At 38.3% G+C, this 24,302-nt stretch overlaps 1 protein-coding gene across 1 annotated transcript in view; it reads left to right on the forward strand.

The window, feature by feature from the left end:
* LOC134808242 (T-box transcription factor TBX1-like) overlaps positions 1-24,302 on the forward strand; it is an 83,468-nt gene that overhangs the window by 52,923 nt on the left and 6,243 nt on the right. Inside the window, exon 2 of the mRNA XM_063792652.1 lies at positions 14,962-15,123. The gene's annotated coding sequence lies outside the window, so the exon portion shown is untranslated. The remainder of the gene's footprint in view (positions 1-14,961; positions 15,124-24,302) is intronic.

Raw genomic sequence — 24,302 nt, forward strand, 5'->3', positions numbered from 1 at the left:
ACTACAGTATAAATTTAACAAACCAAACTGATATACCTATTGTTTTAAAGAAAGATTGTCTCTTCTGGGTGATAGATAATGAAGAATTCAAATGGAACCTCAGAGTCAGCCACACACAAGTATGACCAGATATATGTCTTTCCAACCTACATTTACTTTCATGGCATCATAGACTATAATTTTCTTCTACCAGTTCCAGATTACTTAATTAAGCATGAAGATAATCTTAATAAAAGTGTATCGTTAACTATGGAATGTATTTTTTTCACAATATTGTTTTCACTCAATAACAAATAGCCAGGAAAATGATCATAAAATGTAGTACTTTAGTAGATGTAATAGATAACTAACTTTAAATAAAACCCTAGACCTTACTTTTTTGTTGTTGTTGTTTTGAGACAGAGTTTCACTCTTGCTGCCCAGGCTGGAGTGCAATGGCGCGATTTCTGCTCACTGCAACCTCCGCCATCTGGGTTCAAGCAATTCTCCTGCCTCAGCCTCCTGAGTAGCTGGGATTACAGGTGCCTGCCACCATACCCGGCTAATTTTTTGTATTTTTAGTAGAGAGGGGCTTTCACCATGTTGGCCAGGCTGGTCTCGAACTCCTGACCTCAGGTGATCCACCCGCCTTGGCCTCCCAAAGTGCTAGAATTACAGGAGTGAGCCAATGTGCCCAGCCCTAGACTTTATGTTTTAAAACTAGTTTTAGGTTCATGACAAAATTGAGCAGAAGGTACAGAGTTCTTCTAAGCCCCCTACCTTCCCCCGACATGCATAACCTTTCCATTTTCAGTACCCACTACCAGAGTTGTACATTTATCACATGGATGAACCTACCTTGACACATCATCATCACCCCAAGTCCACACTTTACATTAGGTGCATTGTATGGGTTTGGATAAACATATAATGACATGTACTTACCATTATAGCAACACACAGAGGATTTCCATTGTCCTAAAAATCCTCTATCCTATTCATCCCTTCCTCACTCCTAGCTCCTGGCCACCACTGAACATTTTATTGTCTCCATAGTGTTTTACCTTTTCCAAGATGTTGTATTATTGGAATACATTAGTAAGTGAAAGAAGCCAATCACTACATTATGCAGCTTTTTCAGATTGGCTTCTTTCAGTTACTAATATGTATTTATGTTTCCTCCATGTATTTTTATGGCTTGATAGCTCATTTCTTTTAGTGCTGAATAGCATTTTATTATCTATATGTACCACAGTTTATTTATTCATTAATCTAATTAAGGACATATTCGCTACTTCCTGGTTTGGGCAATCATGAATAAAGCTGCTTTCATATAAGCATCATTATGTGGGTTTTTGTGTGGACGGAAGTTTTCGACTCCTTTGGGTAAAGACCAAGGGGTGCAGTTGCAGGATCATATAGTAAAGGTATGTTTAGTTTTGTAAGAAACTGCTAAACTATTTTCCAAAGTGGTTGTACCATTTTTCATTCCCACTAGCAATTACTGAGTTTCTGTTGTTCCACATCCTTGTCAGCATTTTGTGATGTTAAAGTTTTTCATTTTGGCCATTGTAGAAGGGGTGGATTGGTATCTCATTGCTGCTTCTATTTGCATTTCTCTGATTACATATGATGTTGAGCATATTTTCATATGCTTATTTGTCATCTGTATATCTTCTTTACTGAGGTGTCAATGGTCGTAGCCCAATTTTTAATCAGTTTTTTTCTTATTGTTGAGTTGTAATAGTTCTTTGTATATTTTGAATAACAGTCCTTTATCAGATATGTCTTTTGCCAACTTTAACTTTTAAATGCATTTTCTCTCTATATAGTAACAATTCTCTACATCTTTGAAGACTTCTTATAATATCACTAAAATGCATTGATGTGCCACCCAAGTTTTATGCATATTTCTTAAATTTCTAACTTCTTTATCACTGTGTCTGTGCATATTCTCCTATTTTTTGTCTAAAAAGTAAATAAAAATTGATTCTCTATGTTTAAGACAGCATTTTACCATTACATTTTTGAAACATTATGAAATTTTTAAATTTTATGATTTAATTTTGTCAAATTTAGGGAGATAGATTTTTTTGAACAAGCTATCATGCCACAACTAAATATTTTATAACAGCCTTTTCTAAATGAGAAAACATAAATAAAAGTACATAATTAGTGACAAAACATTTTTTCCATATGAGCATTCTTTCAAGGATAATGATTTAGATATGTCTGAATATATGAAATATTAGTATTTATTTTGATTATAATAACTCACAAAATTTCAGGTTACAAAAGGTGCACAAGGAAACTTGAGAACATAATGCACATATTATAGTTCTGGTTATGGTTTGGTATATATATGCGTATATTGAAGCCTACCAAATTGTGTACTTTGAGTATATGTAGTTTATTTGCCAATAGTACATTAACAAATTTATTAAAAAGTCAATGACCAGTACATTTAAAATACATGAATATTCCTGCATCAAAATTTTAACTCAGTAAAATCCAATAAAAATGTTGACACAAATAAGATCTTGAGCTTTTATTTCCATTTATCATTTTCAGCCCTCATCCATTCGGGTATATGTCATGATAATAATGTGCAATCAAAAGTGGCTTCAGATTTGAAGAGCGATACTCTGTATGTGCAGGTATTAAATATAATTATAGATTCACATTTAATTGTAGAATGCAAGTTCACTGTGGGTACAGAAAACGAGGTCTAATATGCCAATGACACAAACTCACCTAAAAATTACTGTTAACAACCATTACAAGATTGCCTACAACTAAATTTCCACTTTTAGGAAATAAATTTTATACTTTAAATACCAGTTTAGCTTCTATAGAGACTATGTAAATCTGTTTCAACTCTGTTACAACTGCTTCTGATATCTTCTCCTTTAAAAACACGTATATTTTAATAAATAGATATAAATTCATATACTACATATATATATGAATAACTATCCATACAAAGAGCAATTTTTTTTAATCTCAAAGTATTGTTTTAAAGGTAGATGATATACATGTCTATTTTTTGGTCCGATTATATATTTTCCAGTTTTGGAAACAATGCTTTGCATAAAACCCATGCAATTTCAGTAATCAGAATTTAAAATGAAAACTATATATTTTCAACAAATCTCCTTGTTTATCTGTACAAAGCAATACTGAATTCTTAATAAACATCTATGGTTTTTAATGATATAATTAATACTATTAGGAAAGAAAGCATTAATGACATAAGAGAAAGTAAAGACAAGTATTCATTTTGCAATGGTGCCTATGCATATGGTGACAGCGTAGAAAGCAATGTCTGCATCAGTGTTATGCCCCCAATTTCTAAAATTTGAAATATTAAGATAATTAGTTGAATAACACTCAGAATTGTTTGACTCCAAGCAGAGGTTCCAGCCTCATTATGATACTGAAATTATTTTACCCAGTTCTTCCCCATTGGTTTTTATTCCATAGTCTGAAGCATAGAATGACTAGTCACTGAATCAGATTAGAAAACATAATGAACACTGCAGGAGCACTGTTGTACCAAGGAGCCTGACGGTCAAAGAAGAACTGCACTTGATCTTACGCACAATTAAGCACAGCACCAGATGCTAAGTACCCCAGGGTAGGTCTTCCATGTTTCACAATTTAGTTCAAGTCTGAGAAATCAGTCTGGTATTCAACTACCTATAAGTATGTATATATTATACTTTTAGGTATTTATTTGTAGATACATACATGTATGTATGTACACATATATACATATATATCATACTTTTATGTAATACATATGTATTTATCATACTATTTTATGTTTCATGATGTAAACTCTGTTATATCTTAGAAATAAGACTATTGGTAACATTAATAACATATTCATTTAAAAATATTTTAGTCACAGATTCTTATTCACTGCTGTCTTGATTAGCATAATACTAAGACTGCCATGTAATATGTTGATTAAATAAAATTCATATTAATAAACTGTATTCATTTACTTTTGGGAAAACATCTGAAGAACATGATTCCTTGAGCTGTATTTATCCAGTGTTGTGCTTAATTAGTTGGGAGTGAAATTCAAATATGAAACATAAAATCAAAGGCTTGTTAAAAAAGGTTGTGCATGAAATTTTATGACTATTGTTTCTCGAAATAATATGTTAGATAATAAAATTTTAAAACAGGGAAAACTTTTTAAATTAAGTTTTGCTATGAAGCTTTAGAAAAAAATAATGTGGAGAAAATTGTAATGTAAGTGAAACATAATAGTCCCTCTATTCCATGCCCCTGATGTCTTTTACCTCTATGATCATCTCAAAAATTGATGTAGGAAATATACCAGTGAAATTAACACTTCAATTATTAAACCTTGTACCAACCTTAAGTTCTACAAACCTATGATTGAACTCAGTGTTTCCTCACTATGACCCCTCAAAAGCTCTTGGAAGTATATCAGTTCCATTAAACTTCACTCAAGCTCCAAAACTTTAATAATCTTGCTTAAGTAACCCCTAATTCCCCACTTCAGGCTAATATTAAACTTATCTTCTCTTCTACAAATACTCTCCTAAAGGATTTCATTCAATCCCCTTATGGCTTAAAAAACATCTATACACTGATGACTCCAAAATATGTATCACCAGTCCCTATTGACTTTTTCATGAATTCCAGTTCAATATAATCTACTGAAAACATAACATTTCCACCAAGATACTTAGCTGGCATTTCAAACTATACATGTTCCAAACCAAACTTTGGTTTACTCTCCCATGCCTGCTCCCATTCTGACTTTTCTGTCTCAATTTACAAATCTATCATCTATCTTATCAACTTTTTTCACACTTCAGATTGAAGATCCCGTCTTCAATCTTACTGCCATTATCTCCAACTTATGTGCGTTATTCAACCATTTATTTTCACCTCCTTAGTTCCTAGTCACTATTATCTCTTTTGCAACAGCATATCAACTTGTCTCTAAGTTTGCGTCTGATCTACTGAATTCTATTTTCCAAATAGCTATTAGAATAATTTTAAATGTTAAGTCTGAAGATCATCTTACACGGTGATCCAAATTTCCCTTTACTTTCCATCGAACTCAGAATCATATATCATACCTACATGGTTAATGAAACACTAAAGGACCTACTTTCTCTTACATCTTAGAACCCATCATCCACCATTTCCCCTCAATTGTTTCTGCTAAGCTACTAGCACCTGTTGTCACCTCCAGGGGAGGAATGTTATTGCATGAAGGATAGCCAAAAAGCAAAGAATGTAACAATGTCTACCACCAGGACCAGTGATCCCAGCATGTAAACTCACTACGTTGTTTGCAGGTGTCAGGGTTACGAAGAGAGGCACAAATTACCCAGACATTGGATGGAACGTTTTACTCATTTAGCAAGAGACAGAGCAGGTTTAGCCTTCATAGTAAGCCTCAGTCCCCCATGGCTATTGCCTCTTCTCCACAAACTTCATGTACTGCAAGTAAAATATCTATTTCTCTCCCCATAAGAAATAGTAATAGCAGTGGGATGGGCCAGATGCTGTATCACGCACATGTTTTACCAAAACAAAAAAGTGTACATCAAGCCCAGATCATGGAAAGACATGCCCCCAAAAGATGATACATTCAGCACAGCCTGCGAGGCCTCTTTATCTCCATGTAAGGAAATGTTTTCTCCCGGCCTGAGGCTCACTTCTATGCAACCTTGTAAGGGTTGTCAGGCCATGTGTGACTGTCAATCCCCAAAAAAACACTTTTGGCCCTGGATTGGCTACTGAAATAGCAGATAAAGTACATAAAATTTGGTAGGGCCACCTCTTGTCCCCAAATTTGTAAGGAGAGTTGTGTCCAGTGAACCCCTGAACAACACTTTATAGATGCAGTTTGCTCACAGACCCTCTGTCATTTTGAGACATCAGGGTCACTAGGAGAACCAGACCCAGGAGGATGATGAGGCCTCCCTGGCAGATAATTCTTAACCAGGAACCCCAAGTGCCTGAATTAAAGCAATTAAATAGATCACAAAATGAGCTTCACAGGTAGGAGGGGTGTACAGCTGATGATCTCCAGCCTGAGCATGGATCTCCTCCTGCTCAGTTTCTACCTTCTCTAAACTATTGATATTTACACAGCAAAGGGTGTTGGTAAAAGCACAAATGCCAACCTGTTCTGCTAGCAGACAATGAGGCCTGTTCAATTGTCCATTATCACATTGACTAGTGAGTTTATTGGGTTTTGTTGATCTTGTATGGCTTAAGTAGGAATATTAGCTATTTCCACCATGATTAAGGACAGATTGTATACCATTTGTCCTACAGCTTGTACACCTATGTCTGGTATTAAAATAGGAGCAGCAGAATAAAACCAGTTGTGAGTTTGTACTACCAGGAGGACGTTATAAACCAGTCAGTGGTGGGTTAGAAAAATGGATCCCAATTGCACCCCCTCTCAAGCCCTTTATGTAATTTTTTAACATGAACTATGGGCCCTAGGGCTCAAAGGCAATAAGATTCTTTGCCCAAGGGCAAACACTCTGTTGCCCACTAAGGTCCACAGAGAAATCCATAACCCGGAGGGGTGCAGGTGACCCCCATCAGGGATTTGTGATTATCCTGTGTAGACTCGTTATATACAGTCTCAGTTCGTTTTGCTATGTGGTAGCAGGGAAAGAAAAAAAGGCACATCCAAGCCTGAAATGCCAACATAGATCAGTAATGTGTGTTCCAGCCTAGGGATTCTTTCCTGTCATATCTTTTTTTTTTTTTTTTTTTTGAGATGGATTCTCGCTCTGTTGCCCAGACTGGAGTGCAGTGGCACGATCTCGGCTCACTGCAAGCTCTGCCTCCCAGGTTCACGCCACTCTCCTGCCTCAGCCTCCCTAGTAGCTGGGACTACAGGCGCCTGTCACCACGCCTGGCTAATTTTTTTGTATTTTTAGTAGAGACGGGGTTCCACATGGTCTCGATCTCCTGACCTGGTGATCTGCCCACCTGGGCCTCCCAAAGTGCTGGGATTACAGGCGTGAGCCACCGTGCCCGGCCCATATCTTAAGTCATATTAAAGCAAGGGACTCAAGAATGTGTCTGCACCTGGACGTATAGCAATGGAGTCACTTGGCATTTTAACCCAGCTTGTAGGTGATCCAAGTCCTTGTGTATCTACCAGGGCACAAAATGGATTAAGAAAGATGTTCAGCCTGGGGTAAGAAATCTAGTGTTGTTTGAACTCTCCTCCTCTCACTGTGGCTATGCTTATTTTCATTTGTGTTATAATGTCAGGCAAGGCAGTGGCTTCTGCAGGAATAAGAAGAGGAATGATTAATTCTCCCAACTTCCTTCTGAGGCCAGGGATGATCTTATCCAATAACCTGGGGTAAGGATTACCTGGATTTAGCTGACTAGGCTGTTTGTTCATATCCTGAGGCTCCAGTCTTTGTAGAGATCCACTGCCCTTGTTACTTGACCCATAGGCACCAGTCAACCAACTTAGGGAAGGAGGTCACACCCTAAACAAATTTGGCATGTTCTATAATATTTCCTATCTTTATGGGTGGGGGCGGGGGTGCTGGGAGTCCCAGGCACAACCAGAGGAACCCTAGTACCTTGATATTCTGTCCCCTCTTCCCCCTTCCCTATGGGGAATCCCACAATGGAGAGGTGCCCAAAGATAGCCTTGCCTACAGGTTTGAAAAAGGAGGCTCCTGTAGTGTTGCCATTGTGGCCTAGAACACGAACCAGCACTGCAGGGTGCATTTCAGAGTGGGGAAAACTCTTGGGTATATTGTGCTTGGGATTTTGAAACAACAGCCTAATTAGGCAACTTCCTGGTCCTTCACTTCCCTCCCCAAAGTTCAACATTTTTAACATGGATTGTAGTGCCATTTTTTTTTTTTTTTAATGCTGGAATGTAGTATTGATAGGGACTGGAGGAAGAGAAATTCTAGGCAGACAGGGGCAGGTCCCTGGCAAAGCCCCACCTTCGAGCCAAAAAACCTGAGACCATGGCCCAAAGTAAACACTTATATTCCTGTTTTCTCTCTTGAATGTTGCGTTTTCCTAAACCACCCATGTCTCTGCCCCACCCCATCCTGTGCCTATAAAGACCCCCGACTCAGCTGGCAGAGAAAAGAAGCAGCTGGGTGTTGGGGACTATGGCTGACATCAGAGAGAGCAGCTTGACTTCAGAGGGATGGCTCGATGGCATAACTTTAGAGAAGAATCCGGCTGGAGATGGCTGCACTCCAGAGGAAGTTTACCTACCCTCCTCCCATCCCCTTTTCAGCTCTCCTTTCCACTGACAGCCACTTTCATCAGCAATAAAATCCACCACATTTACCATCCTTCAATTCATTCATGCACCCTCATTTTTTTTTCCTGGATGAGGGACAAGAGCTTGGGATCCACGAGTGTGGATACAAAAAGCTGACACACTGTCCCTTTGCCCTCACTGGTGGAAGGCAGCTGCCTCATGCAAAGAGGCAGAGGGTCCACTAAGCTGTTAATACTTAAGCCGTCTGTGGACAGCAGAGCTAAAAGAGTACTGTAACACACTCTCTGGCTTCATAGGTCACAAGCATACACTCTTTGATGCTGCCTTGGGGCTTGCATGGAATTTGCTCCTGCCAGCACTGAAAAGTGCTTGCCCTAGCTCCTGCACCCACTTACCTGGGTGCTCCCTCCCGCGAGGGTTGGAACACAGCGGGTCCAGTGCATGGAGTTTACTCCTCCTGGCGCCAAAGCAGCCAGCTGGTTCCAGCACTTGTGTACTCCAGTCCTGCCTCATTTGCTCACGCACGCCCTCCAAAGAGGAGTTGAGAGTGGCAGGCTGAGTAAATGGGGCACCACTCTCTCAAGTCCCATGAAGGGGTCTGGGAAATATCCTGCGTCAGTATTTAGTGTCCAAATGGCTTTTGTTAAAGGAGAGTATGACGCAGTTAGTTGACCTTTTGATGGCCTTTGTGTGTTCATGGTTTACACCACCCATCCAATTGCTCTACTGCCCCGTTTGCCCAGAGAGTACAAAACATTTGTCTTATGTGGTGGGACTGTGTCAGTTATTGTGTGGTTTGTGCAGTGAATGTGGTACCTTCAGTGAATTAAAATCCTTCTGGATGTCTAAAAATATGGCAGAGGTGTTTTCTGAAGGTTACAACAGTGGCACTTATGTTTACATGGCACACTAGAAAGGCAGTCTCCTGTTTGGAATATGTACCATGGCAATGTATCAGAATCCATGACTGAAAACAAGGGGTCCTAAGTGGTTAATATTCCACACTCATGTGAGGCCTATGTCTTGGTTAATTTAGCCCAGTTTTCCATATTGCAAGGCCAGGGGTTACTGAAAGATATTAAACAATTCTATCTTATTTTTGCCTTTTTTAAAGGGTAAATTCTCATAATCTTGTCCATTTTTGCACCTGAGGTGAATTTTTATGTTCCACTGTGTCATAGACTTAACACCTGCCTTGCCAGAGGGGGTAAGAGTGCATGCGGGATGTTTCTGCCCCTGGGGGAACAACAATTGTGGTGATTTGGTAAGTGCATGCTAGATCAGCTTGTGAGTTTCATTTTGTTCCCTTTTGAATGGTCCTGTGTCACAGGCACCAACATGAGTGATGAATAGTTTTGTTTCTGTTTTGTCTTGTTTGTAAGCTGCTGTCACTGTCCCTGTCCCTACACAGGGGGGCCCTTAATGTTTAATCATTTATTTGCAAGTCATTGGACCATACAGTTAGCCTGTTTGTAATAGCCCATGAGTTTGTAAATATGTAGCAGAGTTGCTGTTGGAGTGGCCTGCAAGGCCCTCGTTACTACTGGGAGTTCCATCCATTTCATATAGTGTCCTTGTCTGGTTTCAATTCAAAGGTGGCCATCCTTTGGACAGATGGCAGCAGTGCCCTATGGGACTCCATGAGCTTTGAATTTGCAGATCTATTAATCAACTGAGCCATACCATGAGCTGGAACATCTTTGAATCAAGAGCCCCACTTAGTTAAGGCAGGTGCAGTAACATCCCCTATGAGCTGTTTAGCTCCCTCTGGCAAGGCAGTTACTTATACCTGGAGTAGGTTGACTTCCTGGGACCCTGATCTGAATCCTTCTTGGAGGTATCATTTTTATTTAATAATGGAGCTTTGGTGAGTGTGCCCTTATTTTATTTTCTTTTATTTTATTATTGTATCAGTAGGATTCATGAAAATCTGTATGAAGATAGGCATCTCAGGTTTTTTGTTTTTTGTTTTGTTTTTGAGATGTAGTCTCGCTTTGCTGCCAGGCTGGAGTGCAGTAGCGTGATCTCGGCTCACTGCAAACTCCGCCTCCTGGGTTCAAGTGATTATCCCACCTCAGCCTCTCATCCCTCCTGTAGTAGTTGGGACTACAGGCGTGCACCACCATGCCCAGATAATTTTTGTATTTTTAGTACAGACAGGGTTTCACCATGTTGGCCAAGATGGTCTCGATCTCTTGACCTCGTGATCTGCCTGCCTTGGCCTCCCAAAGTGCTGGGTTTACAGGCAGGAGCCACCACGCCCAGCCTGGCAGCTAAGGTTTTAAGATTACCTGCAATGCTGCAGTGGTCAGTTGCTTTGTTTCTATTAAAGCACAACAGCAGGTTAGGAGTTTCTGTCTGAAGGGGGGTGTATCTGGTGGATGATGCCTTGGGTACTTTGCTTGTCTAAAATTTGAGGGGCTGATATACCCCAGTAACAATCTATTGTTGTCATAGGCTCCAATCTTCATGAGTAGTTGTCACAGAGACCTATAGCTCCATAGAATTAGTGGGTCCATCAGCCCAATGGTAGGGCCTGTGTCACTGCATTTTGCATGGTTTCCAGAGTCTATTGTTGTTGGGGTTCCTATGTAAAGGTGGCCACCTTGCAGGTCACCTTGAATGAAGGTCAAGAGTATCCAGATGTGGTACATGTTGTCTGCAATAACTAAATAGGCCTATCAGCTGTTGAACTTCTTTCTTATTAGTAGGAGTCACTATGGTCAGCAATTTTTGTTTGATTTAATTAGAAATAAAATTACCTTAATAATTTTATCCAACATCTCTGATTATCATCCTGAGTGGCTCCCAAGAGCTACATTTGTTGAGCATGACCCCATATTTTATTAGGGTTGATGGCCCTGCCTGTCTGTGTTCTAGTGTCTGTGACCTTACGTAGGATCTGGTTATCTTGTTTTTAAGTCAGGCCATCAATGATGATGCCATCAGCATAGTGGATGACAAGAACTTCTAGGAATAATTTGGCTTGCTGAAGAACTAACCCTACCCACTAGTGGCACATTACAGGGAAACTGAGGTAACCCTGGAGAAGTAAAATACGTTGCAAGCTGTTGCATGTGATCTTTATCACGCAAAGAGATGGAGAAGAAAGCATTAGTGAGATCTATAACAGCATGCCAGTTTCCCCTGTGGGCTACCAGTACTTTGGGGATAACAATAATGTCAGGTACCGAGGGTGGCATCTTGGCATTCAATCTGTGGTAGTTAGCCTCCAGGCTTTTGAGACTTTTTTTTACAGGATGGACTGGCTGCTAAATGCAACAGGTTGGTGTCTAACATTCTTGTCTGCAGCAAGTCCTATATCAACAGGGCAATGCTCTGTGCCTGGTATGCTGCACTGCTTTTGTTGAATAATCCTTCAGGACTTGGGCTTGGGTAACTTAGGTGACCAGTAAGGGTGAATGCACCACTCTCTTATGGCTTGAATCTTGTGTAATGAAGGGACATATCCCCCGAGGCAATAGTGATGTTTTGTGCCACAAGCAGCCAAAATGTCTATAATGCACTCAATTGTGTGAACCATGATTACTGTTGCCCCAAATGGCCCAAGAACCCCATTTGTAAGCACACGTGAACCTGCATGTGAGCTATGTTAGCTATACATCACTGTGTTTGTCCCCAAACCTCCTACTTTCATAAGCTTAGCCCTACCCCTGTGGAGGCCTCTGCCTATTATGATTTGATCACCAGTATCCATGAGCCACAAAGAAGTTTGAATTCTCTCTTTTTTTCTTTTAATTTGTCAGGCATGTAAGTCCATTAGGCCCCAGCAGAGACTCAGAGACCTTGGTCTCATTCCTAATCATTGTTTTTGAGGGCGTGAAGTCAAGATACACGCAAAGGGGATCACATCTTCCTTGTCTGATTCATTGCACTGAATTGGGATCATATTCCTCATTGACTTGGTTGGGGCATCAGAAAGCCTTAAAAACCCATGCACCCCTGTTCACAAAAGATGTTCAGGGACTCTGAGGGCTACCATGCAGGATTCTAACTAAATCTGATGTGGGTCTTCCTCTCCTCTTTTTCTTTTGCTTAACTGAGGGCCTTACCCTCCAAATTGGGGGAACACACTCTCTGCCTCCTTAGAGTGTTGGCAGTCTTTTTATTTTTATTTTTTTTTGTCCCATGGATTTTTATTTTTACTACCCCTTGTCTTAACAAGCAAAGTCACATTACTCTGCAGGCTGGCCTTATTCCCTTTGGTTTTTTGTTTGTTTGTTTGATTTTTCCTCTTGTCACCCATTGAGGTCCCCTGTTGGTTCTTTGGCATTGTTACCACTACCATGTTGGGTTTCCATTCATCCAGGCCTGAATTGCAGGAAATCACTGAAACCATCTGCCATTTGCATCCCAATATGAATCATTTCTGTAGAGCCTCTCCATTGCTTCCCCCATGGTCATTTCAAGGGACAACAGAAAGAGTAATGGGGTCTTCCAATGGGGATGCTGTGCTTCATGAAAGCTTGCAGTGTGGCTCAGGACAGAACTATCTTTTTCACATTTACATGGGAAAGGTTATATAGCCAAGAATCCATGGCTTTTACCCCAGAAGCCATTAGAGCTTTGTGAACATTTTTTTGAGGGGTAGTTCAGGGAAATTCCCCACTATTGGGAATATTGCTCTCAAGCTTCCCTCAACCAAGATCATGAGCGACATGGGCTGATATCAGTCTCCGTTTTGTTAGTTGTTATGTCTGATATTGGCAATAAATGTTCTGTATGAGAGAACTAGTTCAAAAAATTATAATCCATCACTATTAAGCTTAAAGCTATCTTTTCTTCTAACAAATATTTACTGAGAACTCTGTATTGAGATGATGTTATACTGGAACTCTGAGATGCATCAATAGAGAGTCCTTTACCCTGGTCACTGAGAAATCTACAATCTAATGTCAAATATATTTAATTAAATTGTTAGAATTAAACATGATTAGTGCTTTAGTAGTTGTTGAATAGGTTGGAAGGTAGAGAAGAAAGGTAGAAATCCTCTCTGGAGTGCTGTGGAACAAATGGATGCTGAACAACAAATATGCATTTGACATGAGAAAAGAAAAGGCAATGCAAGCACGAGAAAAACTTGTAAAAACACAGAGTTATCAAAGATGGGAATTGAAAGAAATTCTGAAACATCACTTTGATCTGAGCTTGGGTAACCTAAATGGGATAGAGGAGAGGTGTGAAGAAAGATTCTCAGCATAGAAAAAGGTTTAAGTTTAAGTTAGAAAGGTAATGGGGAGAAAGTTTAGTAATTCGGTTCTATAAGACAGAAAGGGAAAATTGCCAAAGCCTTCCGGTAAAGAATATTCATTAACCTTAAATGAGAGCCACAGGAAAAAAGATTTGCTTTCACAAATGTTGTGTATATCAGCAAGACATAGACCGTCTGAAAACCCTGTTATTAGTCTGAGAATAAAGTTGACACACAGATCATATCAAAGCTGAGAGTTTCAAAGTTCTTCAAAGAAATAAAGCTGGGATTCTTATGGTACCATACATGATCTCACCAGAAATGTCCAGCTAGATGAGCCAACAAATCCCCTTAATTGTTCACACCAGTGATGCACCACACAGACTCAAAATGATCTGAGGGGCTTGTTTAAATATTAGATATAGCAGTGTTAAGATATTTCAGAAGTATGTAAAATAAAACACTTTTAATTTAAAATTTGAGATAAGTATTTTTAAACTATTAAATACATTTTTGTTACATAGAAATATGTTAAATTATTAAATAAAAAATAAAGTTGCAAACCAAAACATACTCCATGATTCCATTATTGTGAACAAAATAACAGTTAAATATAGAAAGTTTTATATATGTTTTAAGGGCTCCAAAATGCAAAGCAAATGGGGAAGGATGTTTACCTATGGGAAGAAGAATGGCATTAGGTATTTTGATATCTTAGTCTTTTAAAATAAGCTTCAACACTTATATTTATAGAGTACATGTGCAGTTAAAATATTTTTAAAGGGAAAATACATATTAATAAATATTTTGGTGAGGTACTATAATAAAACTGAAATTTTATAATAGCGGCTTAGATTACATGATTAAAATTTGGTATAGAGAGAAAAATAAATCTAAGTAGACTAATACAGTGAATAGATTCAAAAATCAATACAGATAGAAAAAGAAAGCCCATAGGCAAACTCAAAAATGACAAATATTAAAATAAAATAATGACAACATAGTAATAAATATTAATGATATGCTGTCATTCAGATCTACCTGCAGAGGACCTATGAGACAAACTAAATTCAGGCAAAATTGAATGTTTTCTTCTAGAGACACAACTTCAACAAATAAGAGTGACCCATGAACTATTATGGTTCAGTTCTACTTGATAAATATTGTAAAATAGACAAGTATTATGAATACTAACACATCATCTCAGACCTAATTTTATTTCTACATATGTACATATATATGCCACTTCAGCAGATGCAAAATAGTTTAATAATTTTAAGCAATCAGCTGTTCCTATGACATCTTTACAACAAATTTTATGTAAGTAGAGAAACTATCTATTGATTTCTAAAAATCAAATAGACAAATATTTAATGAATGCTTCACATTTGCCAGAAACTGTTCTAAAAGCTCTAGATGTATTAACCCATTTAATTTTCACAGAAATTCTATAGATTAAATATTTCCTGCCTATTTTTTTTAGATGAACAAGCAAAGACCCCACAAGGCTAATTTTCAGAGCTAGTAAATGAGAGAAGAGAACACAAGGAAAATGAAGAAAGACAAAATATTAGCATCTCTGACATTTACAGAACAGATGGGAGAGAAGAACCTGGAGGAAAGCTGTAAAGGGTACATCAGAGAGGTAAGATGAAAATCAAAGGCATATGATACTAAGAAGGAGTTTCTGGAATGGGAAAGGGGTCCAAGGTTTAGAATTCCACTGCCATAGAGGAACATCTGGAGACTCTCAATGACTCTGACAAGGTCAGTTTTACTGATATGAAAGTGATGGCGGGAAGCCAAAAGTCTGATAGCAATAGATTGAATTAGTGAATAGGTGATTTCTGGGCTAAGCTTTGAAGGAGAGTAACGAAGTGGGAGAATGATTGCAAAGAGTATGTTATCATGAGTTGGCTTTGTCATCACCAGCATCTTCATTTCCTAGACCGAAGCTCTTAATGTTTAGTTTTTTGTTCAATATATAGCCATTTTTCTGAATTCTGCCCACCTTGACCCCAGAGCACTGATAATCCATAGACAAGATCTTAAAAAACAAATATTAAAAAGAATAATCTCAATGAATCATCATGGATTCATAACTTTCTGTTACTCAAATCTGCCTGCAGAAGACTATGAAGTCAGAATGAATTTAGGCAAAATTCAGTAATTTTCTCATAGAAGGAAATACTGTTTCAACCACTGACATCTGAAAGACTAAGGAACTCATATAGTTCTACTCAACTTGATACAAACTGAAAAAAGTCAACCATGTTTATTGTCTTTTTCCACATGTACTCAGACCCACTCACCTCTTGCCTCCATGGCTCCTATATCCCAAAGCTTCAGAAACATCTTTACAACTATTCCAACCCAAACTTCTGATTCCCTTCACCACATTGGATAAATAAGCTCTCTGGCTACCTTCATAAGTTCTTAAACATTACCATTTTTAGACACTATTATTACTAGACTTCCTAAAACAACCAAGGTGACTACTCTAATGATTCTCCTACCACAAGCAAACAAATTTGAACTGTACTGTATAAGCCAATCTCATAGCAACATGTTCAGTATTTGGCAGGCATTCAAAAAGTGCCATACCTTATTGTAAATAATGTGTGCTGGTAATAATGTGGCAGACACTGAGTATTTGTTTGTTCTTCTTCCTGGGAACACTAGTACTTTACATTTCAATTATATGTGGTCAATTGGCTAAGCAATGACAGATATCAAAAGACTTTTTCAGATTTAAACTCAGATTTAAACTTTAAAAATTTGCTCTGGCTGAAATGTGGAGAGTGAATAAATGGTAGGGAAAATCTATATTTGGGAAGAGAATATTATAATTTTAGGCACGTTGATTTGTATTGCAAGTTTAAGAAACTGGTGACTATTTTTAGGAGGCAATTAGATACTGGAGAGTGAGCCTCAAATATAGGATTTGAGGCTGGGCATGGTGGCTCAGGCCTGTAATCCCAGCACTTTGGGAGGCCAAGGCTGCTGGATCACCTGAGGTCAGGAGTTCTAGAACAGCCTGGCCAACATGGCGAAACCCCATCTCTGATAAAAATACAAAAAATTAGCTGAATGTGGTGGTAGGTGCCTGTAATCCAAGCTACTTGGGAGGCTGAGGCAGGAGAATTGCTTGAACCTGGGAGGTAGAGGTTGCAGTGAGCCGAGTTTGTGCTATTGCACTCCAGCTTGGGCGACAAAGCAAGAGGCTGGTTGAAACAGTATTACCTTCTATGAGAAAATTACTCACTTTTGCCTAAATTAATTCTGACTTCATAGTCCTCTGCAGGCAGATTTGAGTAACAGAATGCTGTGAATCTATGATGATACATTGATATTTTTTTCTGTCTCAAAAAAAAAAAGATAGGATTTGGGCAGTACGTATACATTTGAGATTTATGCATGTGTATATAACAACGGAGCACATGTTTATGAATTTGGTTAATTAAGGGAAGGTTATTGATTTGATTTAAAAAGAATATCTATACTCATTAAGTGGATTTTCTCTATTTCAAGTTTGCAAGGAAATGGTTAGTATGTAGAGAATAAGTGTCAAGAGATGTAGGTGGCAAGTTGGAGAGTTTATGTTGAGAAAACCAAAAAAATGATGCTTTGGTAATGAGGGTCAAGAAAGGAAAAGTGACTTACTCAAGCTGACAGTTAATAAATTAATACATGATGGAGATGGAATTTTTAATTTTTTTTATTACTTCTTTAAAAAATGGGATACATGTGCAGAATGTGCAGGTTTGTTACATAGGTATATGTGTGCCATAGTGGTATGCTGCACCTATTGACCCATCCTCTAAGTTCCCCCCCCTACCCCCCCAGCAGGCCCTAGTGTATGTTGTTCCCCTCCCTGAGTCCATGTGTTCTCACTGTTTCACTCCCACTTATGAGTGAGAACATGTAATGTTTGGTTTTCTGTTCCTGTGTTAGTTTGCTGAGGATGCTGGCTTCTAGCTTCATCTATCTCCCTGCAAAGGACATAACCTCATTCCTTTACGGCAGCATAGTATTCCATGGTGTATATGTACCACATTTTTCTTATTCAGTCTATCATTGATGTGTATTTGGTTTGGTTCCATGTCTTTGCTATTGTAAATAGTGATGCAATAAACATACACGTGCATGTGTCTTTATAGTAGAATGAGTTATATTCCTTTGTGTATATACCCAGTAATCCCAAGCAAAAACAACAAAGCTGGAGGCATCATGCTACCTGACTGCAAGGCTAAAGTAACCAAAACATCCCAGTACTGGTATCAAAACAGGCATATAGACCAATAGAGCAGAACAGAGAACTCCGAAATAACACTACACATCTACAACCATATGATCTTCAACAAACAAGCAATGGGGAAAGGATATCCTATTCAGTAAATACTGTTGGGAAAACTGGCTAGCCATATGCAGAAAACTGAAACTGGGCCCCTTCCATATGCCTTATACAAAAATTAACTCAAGATGGATTAAAGACTTAAATGTAAAACCCAAAATCATAAAAACCCCAGAAGAAAACCTAGGCAATACTGTTTAGGACACAGGCATGGGCAAAGACTTCATGACAAAAACACCAAAAACAATTGCAACAAAAGCCAAAATTGACAAATAGGATCTAATTAAACTAAAGAGCTTCTGCACAGCAAAAGAAACTATCATCAGAGTTAACAGGCAACCTACAGAATGGAAGAAAATTTTTGCAATCTACCCATCTGACAAAGGTCTAATATCCAGAATTTACAAGGAGGTGGAATTTCAAGCCAGGATTGCTGTTCCTAGGGTCCTGGCTTTGAAACACATGCTCACTTGTGAGTTATTTTGATATCTAAAACTTCATTAAACTGCTTGAACTGCCAGTGAAATTATCAGTATTTAATTGCAGATATCTGGCACTGACGTCTTTTCCAGGAAAAATTTTCAATGTTCTCAGGGTTCTTTTGTCATTAAGGTAAACAATGTGAAAAGGTGAGCTGATATTTAGACAAGCTGAAATGGTTATTCTTTCTTGAATAAAGTTTGCTTGAGGATGAAACTATAAAATAAAACCATAATTGCAAATCTCATTTTTTATTGAATCAGCCAGTAAAGGGTGTCTACTATATGCCTACCAGACATTGGATCATTCCTTTATTTTATAAACCATTCATTTGGTTCATAATTTGATGAATATTTTCCTCATAAACATGATAACTTCCATAATATTAGTAGTAATATTTTTGGATAATTTCTATTTTTCAGGTATTATGTAAGTATTTTACATGCATTGTATCACTTAATGTGGGAGCCTAGAAAGTCCATAGAATATTGTGAACATTGAATGTGATTATGCACTTAGAGACCTTAGGTCAGATATTTAATAATAAAGCAGACATATAAAATAAGTAGAATCAATAATCCCATTGTAAAAAGTGATAGTGGAAATTAAATACACTAAATGAATGGTCAAAATCATATAAAACTGGGACAAGACCTAAGGTTGTTTGGCACCAAATGACATACAAACTTACTGGCTGATGATTGCTTCTCAGAACCAATATTTTTCACTGCTTCTTCTGAGACGTCTATGAAATTTTTCATGAGTTTGTGATACACTGAAAGAAGAAAACACATTTTTATTTCTATATTTTATTTTACTATTGATTGCAATATTGATATATGTGTGAGTATGTATTAAGGGATTTTTTTTATTGAGCATTTAACAGATTTCAAAATTTGTGCTAAGTATTTGCATAAGTTGTCTCAGCAAAGTGGAAGTGGTGTCTGAAAATCTGTCTTCTAGTCCTATTGATGGCAGCAGCAGCTCCATATGACCTGCCACTACCATCATGCCAGCTGCAGCAGGGAGGCGTGGGCAGGGCTGCACACTCCATGACACAGGCAGGAGCCTCCCCTTCATAGTGGGGCTGCAGCTGCCCAAATTGTGACTGTAGATCAGAGCCTCCCTGTGCTCTTAAGGGGCTGGGAGCAGTTAGGAGCCCTGCCTCCTGGGCACAACAGCAGCTGCCCAACCTGCGGCTGCAAATCAGGCATCACTGCACTCTTGGGGGCCCAGGAAGGCCGCCTTGTTCTCATAGGCTCTGAAGTTCCTGCTCCTGCTGCCTGACTTCTCCCTGCTGTTGGTATCTGCTCTGATCTCAGGGCAAATTCAGGACCAACTCTAAGTGCCATGAGTGGCAGCAGGTGGCAGACAGATTCCTGGGTGGAAGGGGGCATGTCCTGGTGAGGCCCCACCTTCAGGACAGGGAGGCGCTGAAAGCTGGGGGCTGGGCTGCTAGTCCCATAAACTTGTGTGGGAATTTGTGGTGCCTTTTCTTGACCCATGGACCAATCAGCATGCCCTTCTTCCCCTCCTTGGAGGCCCATAAAAGCCCCAGACTCAGCCAGAGCTGAGCAGATGGGACAACCAGCTGCAGACAGGGTAGCTCCTGCAGAGATCTGCAGAGATGTTGGGACTACCAGCTGCAGAGAGGAGCCACCCACTCCAGGGCCTCCTCTCTGCCAAGAGCTGAACCCTCAATGAGACAACCTGCCTACAGAGAGGAGCTACCCACTACAGGTCTCCTCTGAACTGTTCTAATACGCAATAAAGCTCCTCTTCTCACTCACCCTCCACTTGACTGAGTACCTTATTCTTCCTGGACACAGGACAAAAACTCAGGTAAAGGTGCCACCAGCCACAGAGGTTTCTGGCCAGAAAAGCGACACCCCAAAGATCCTGTGACATTATCTTTTCCACTATCAAATTATTTGACTATCTCTTACTATGTAAGTTTTTTTAAATGCAAGCATGGGAAAGAGACCTTTATTAACTTAAGCAATAAATAAATTACTGGGAAGAACATAGAGGAGCTCACAAAATTGAGAGAAAAAATAAAGAAGGAGATGCAGGTAACACAGGGACCAGAGTTCCTCCAGAATACAGGATTGTAGTGTCCAGTTTCTTCCAGATGCTGCCAAACGTATGATTGAGCATCAAACATTTCCTTTATTTGAATAATGCTGTTAAGGTTTCAAAATTCAGAGAAAGAGTATTAGATTGGCCAATCATGGTGAGGGCATAATGACTGAAAGTACAATCAATCTTCCTCAAATTAAAAAAAAAGTATTCAAGAAGAGGAAATGGAAACCACATTGCTAAAAATAAAAAGATTCTACATCATACATAATTGGGGAATTACAAATGAAAACAATGCACTACCACTTAGAATGATCAAAATCCAAAACACTTGACAATGTCATATGCTGGGAAGGATCTGGAGCAATCAAAATTCTCATTTTTTGGAAATGCAAAATAGTACAACCACTTTGGAAGACAGTTTGGCAATTTCTTAGAAAGCTAAACATAATCTTACTGTATGATTAATCAATCATGCTCTTTGGTATTTATTCAAAGGAGTTTAAAGCTTATGTCCACACAAAAACATGCATGTGGATGTCTACCGTGATTGCCAAAACTTGCAAGTACCAAAATGTCAATCTATCAAGCCTCAAATGTATATTAATAAGTGAAAGAAGCCAATGGGAAGATGGTATATGCTGTATAATTTCAACCATGTGACATTCTGGAAAGGCGACAGCAAAGAGATAGTAAAGAGATCAGTGGTTGTCAGGGGTTGGGGAAGGGAGGAATAAATAGGGAGAGCCCAGGTGGTCTTTAGGGCAGTGAAACTGTTGTGAATGATACAGTAATGGTGGATACCTGTATTTTACATTTGCCCCAAATCATAGAATCTAGGACAAGAGTGAAACCTAATGTAAACTATGGACTTTGGGTGATGATGATGTATCAATATAAGTTCATCAACTGTAACAAACATACTGCTCTGGTGGGGGATATTGATAATGAGGGAGATGGTGCATGTATACGGGCTGGGGTATATGGGAAATCTCTGTACCTTTCACTTAATTTTCCTATGAACCTGAAACTACTATAAAAAATAAAATCTATCAAAAAAAATAAGACCCACGAATTATTAACTATACTTATAAATAATATATTAACTCTTTGACCATATGTCTTTATGTAGCAGAATTTTTTATATTTTTGCCAGAATAAGGAAATTCTTTTACTTATTCTTCTACCAGAGTTTAAGGATTGTCACAAATAACATATAAAAGTGCTTTGGAAATTGTTATGTAAAAGTACTATTGTTTTATTTTGATATAAATTACAGAAATTGAATAAATGAGGAAAATAATCTGAGTATGTGTACAAGGAGTGATAATGGATAGAGTTAAAGATAGAAGAGTATAAAATTGTGACATTAAATATATCATTTATAACTTTTTGTTTTTCATATTTAATTTATTGTTTCTCATTTTCAAAATTCCTGTTGAAAACAGGAATTTTCTGAGTTCTCAAGCACTGCATGGTATTTCCTTTAGGGCAACATCACTGCTGTGTACTTGTTAAATAATACCTAATACCACACGTATGTTAGAAGAAGATTTGTTCTTTTGAATTAAGAATTCTTAATGAATGCTTATTTAAGGTAGAGCCACAGAAAGGAGAATGCCTGCCTCACCTGTTGCAGGTGGGTACAATCTACTTTTTGCCTCAGATTCTTCCCAGCGTGCTTGTAAATTCAGACAGTTCTTTGGAACTTATTCTATTTCCTTCTCCCTGCAGAAAGGCTTAGAAATATGCCTGCCACATACAGGCTATTACTTAATGAAAAGAGGTTTTCTCCTGGAATTAATTAGATGTTGGGCCAGCAAAGAAAATGTATGTAGCAGGAGCAGTTCTACTTTCTTTTAAAAAGGAGGGATAATTGAGTTGATTATAGTGAAAAATGAATCCCTGATAGTAAAAATTTAGAAAGAGAAAACAAATAAAGAACAAATTATTTTTTACAAGAAACTCTTGAATGAAAAATTGTCCTAACAAATGGGTATTCAGTCTTCACTTTATCATTGCCTACAATCAACACATAGGACACAGACTATTTAAAAACATAGATTTCTTCAAAATACAATCGTGTTGTCAAGTACTTTCGAAAGACAAAAGGTGAAGGTGTGAACAGCATGTTAATTTCAACAGGAAAAAATATCTTTATCTTATCAAGGTCAAATGAAATTTAAAATGCATTATAGAAAGTGATAATTTACTGATGGCAGCAGCAGCTATAATGCATGTAATATAAATTGATAGCAAGAGATTGTTGGCTATGTTCTTTGATTAAATACCTGGGACTCGATTCTTTTTAAAAAATGCCTAAAAATACAGTTCTTGTCAGCCACAGAGCATTGTGTTCTGGGACATTTTGTGTGATTTATGCAATTTATATTAGCCAGAACTCTTATAGCATTAAGCCTCTAACCACCAAAGTGTAAAACTAAATTATTATTTCAGTGGGGATAGGAGAGAACATTTAAAAATATTCAATAATGCTATAGTCCAAATGCTTTTCATGGCTCACCATTTTTCATATTAATCTAGTTCAGAATGCTGCTATTAAATTAACATTTAATTATTATTACATTGTGACCACTTGTAACAGGCAACTAAACACTGAACTAAGCCATAACATACATAGCACACAAGAAATTTTCTCAAAATAGTTATTTTATGCTTTCACTGACAAGAGTACATATTGCAAATCTCAAGTAAGAATATTGCTCTCAATAGCATAATATAATCTTTAGTTTTTACTATTTCATTTTGAAAATAACATAACTGAGTTATTTCACACTATCATGCCATGGCAAGATGGAAAAAATATGAGCAATACATTTTAAAATCTATGTTGGTGGCAAAATTTACAGAAACAATTCATAGTAGGGCTCTACCCAAACTTGCACTTGGTTATAATAGAGAAGAACACAGGAAAGAGGAATAATATATGGTTATAAATATTTAGATACCAAATCATTGAGCCACGGTTGATGACTTCCCAAGTGCTTCTCTACCGGCAATGTAGGAGTTATCTACTCCTAAACTAAACAACTAATACAATAATTCCTTGATAGTCAGGCTCTAATAATTAGTTCAGTCTTCTACAGGAAAAAGATCCGCGACAAAATTACCTAGCACATAGTGACCAAAATCTGTGTTAGTTTCCCGTTGCTATTGTAACATATTACAACAGACTTCGTTGCTTATAACCACAAAAATTTATTATCTTATTGTTATTGAGGTCTGAAGTCCAAAATGGGTCTTACACGGCTAAAATCAAGGTATCACCAGACCTATTTTCTTTCAGTTTCTTCTGTTCCAGGAGTGAATCTCTCTCTTGCCTCTTCCTTGCTTGCTTGCTTGCTTGCTTGCTTGCTTGCTTGCTTGCTTGCTTGCTTCCTTCCTTCCTTCCTTCCTTCCTTCCTTCCTTCCTTCCTTCCTCTCTCTCTCTCCCCCTCCTTCCTTCTCTCTCTCTTTCTTTCTTTTTATTTTCTTCTTTCTTCGTTCTTTTTTCTTTCTCTTGCTCTGTCACCCAGGCTGGAGTGCAGTGGCATGATCTTGGCTCACTGCAACCTCCGCTTCCCAGGTTCAAGCAATTCTCCTGTCTCAGCCTCCTGAGTAGCTGGGATTACAGGCATGCTCCACCACGCCTGGCTAATTTTTGTATTTTCAGTAGAGACTAAGTTTCACCATGTTGGTCAGGCTGGTCTCAAACTCCTGACCTTGTGATCCACCTGCCTCGGCCTCCCAAACTGCTGGGGTTACAGGCATGAGCCATCGTGCCCAGCCTTCTTGCCTTTTTTAAATTCTGGAGGCTGCACACGTTCCTTGAATTGTGATCCCCTTCCAGCAATTGGATAATTCTGACATGTCACGTGATGTGTTATTACATTATATTATATATATATTAT

This window comes from Pan troglodytes, chromosome 14, assembly GCF_028858775.2.
Source record: "Pan troglodytes isolate AG18354 chromosome 14, NHGRI_mPanTro3-v2.0_pri, whole genome shotgun sequence".
NCBI lineage: Eukaryota > Metazoa > Chordata > Mammalia > Primates > Hominidae > Pan > Pan troglodytes.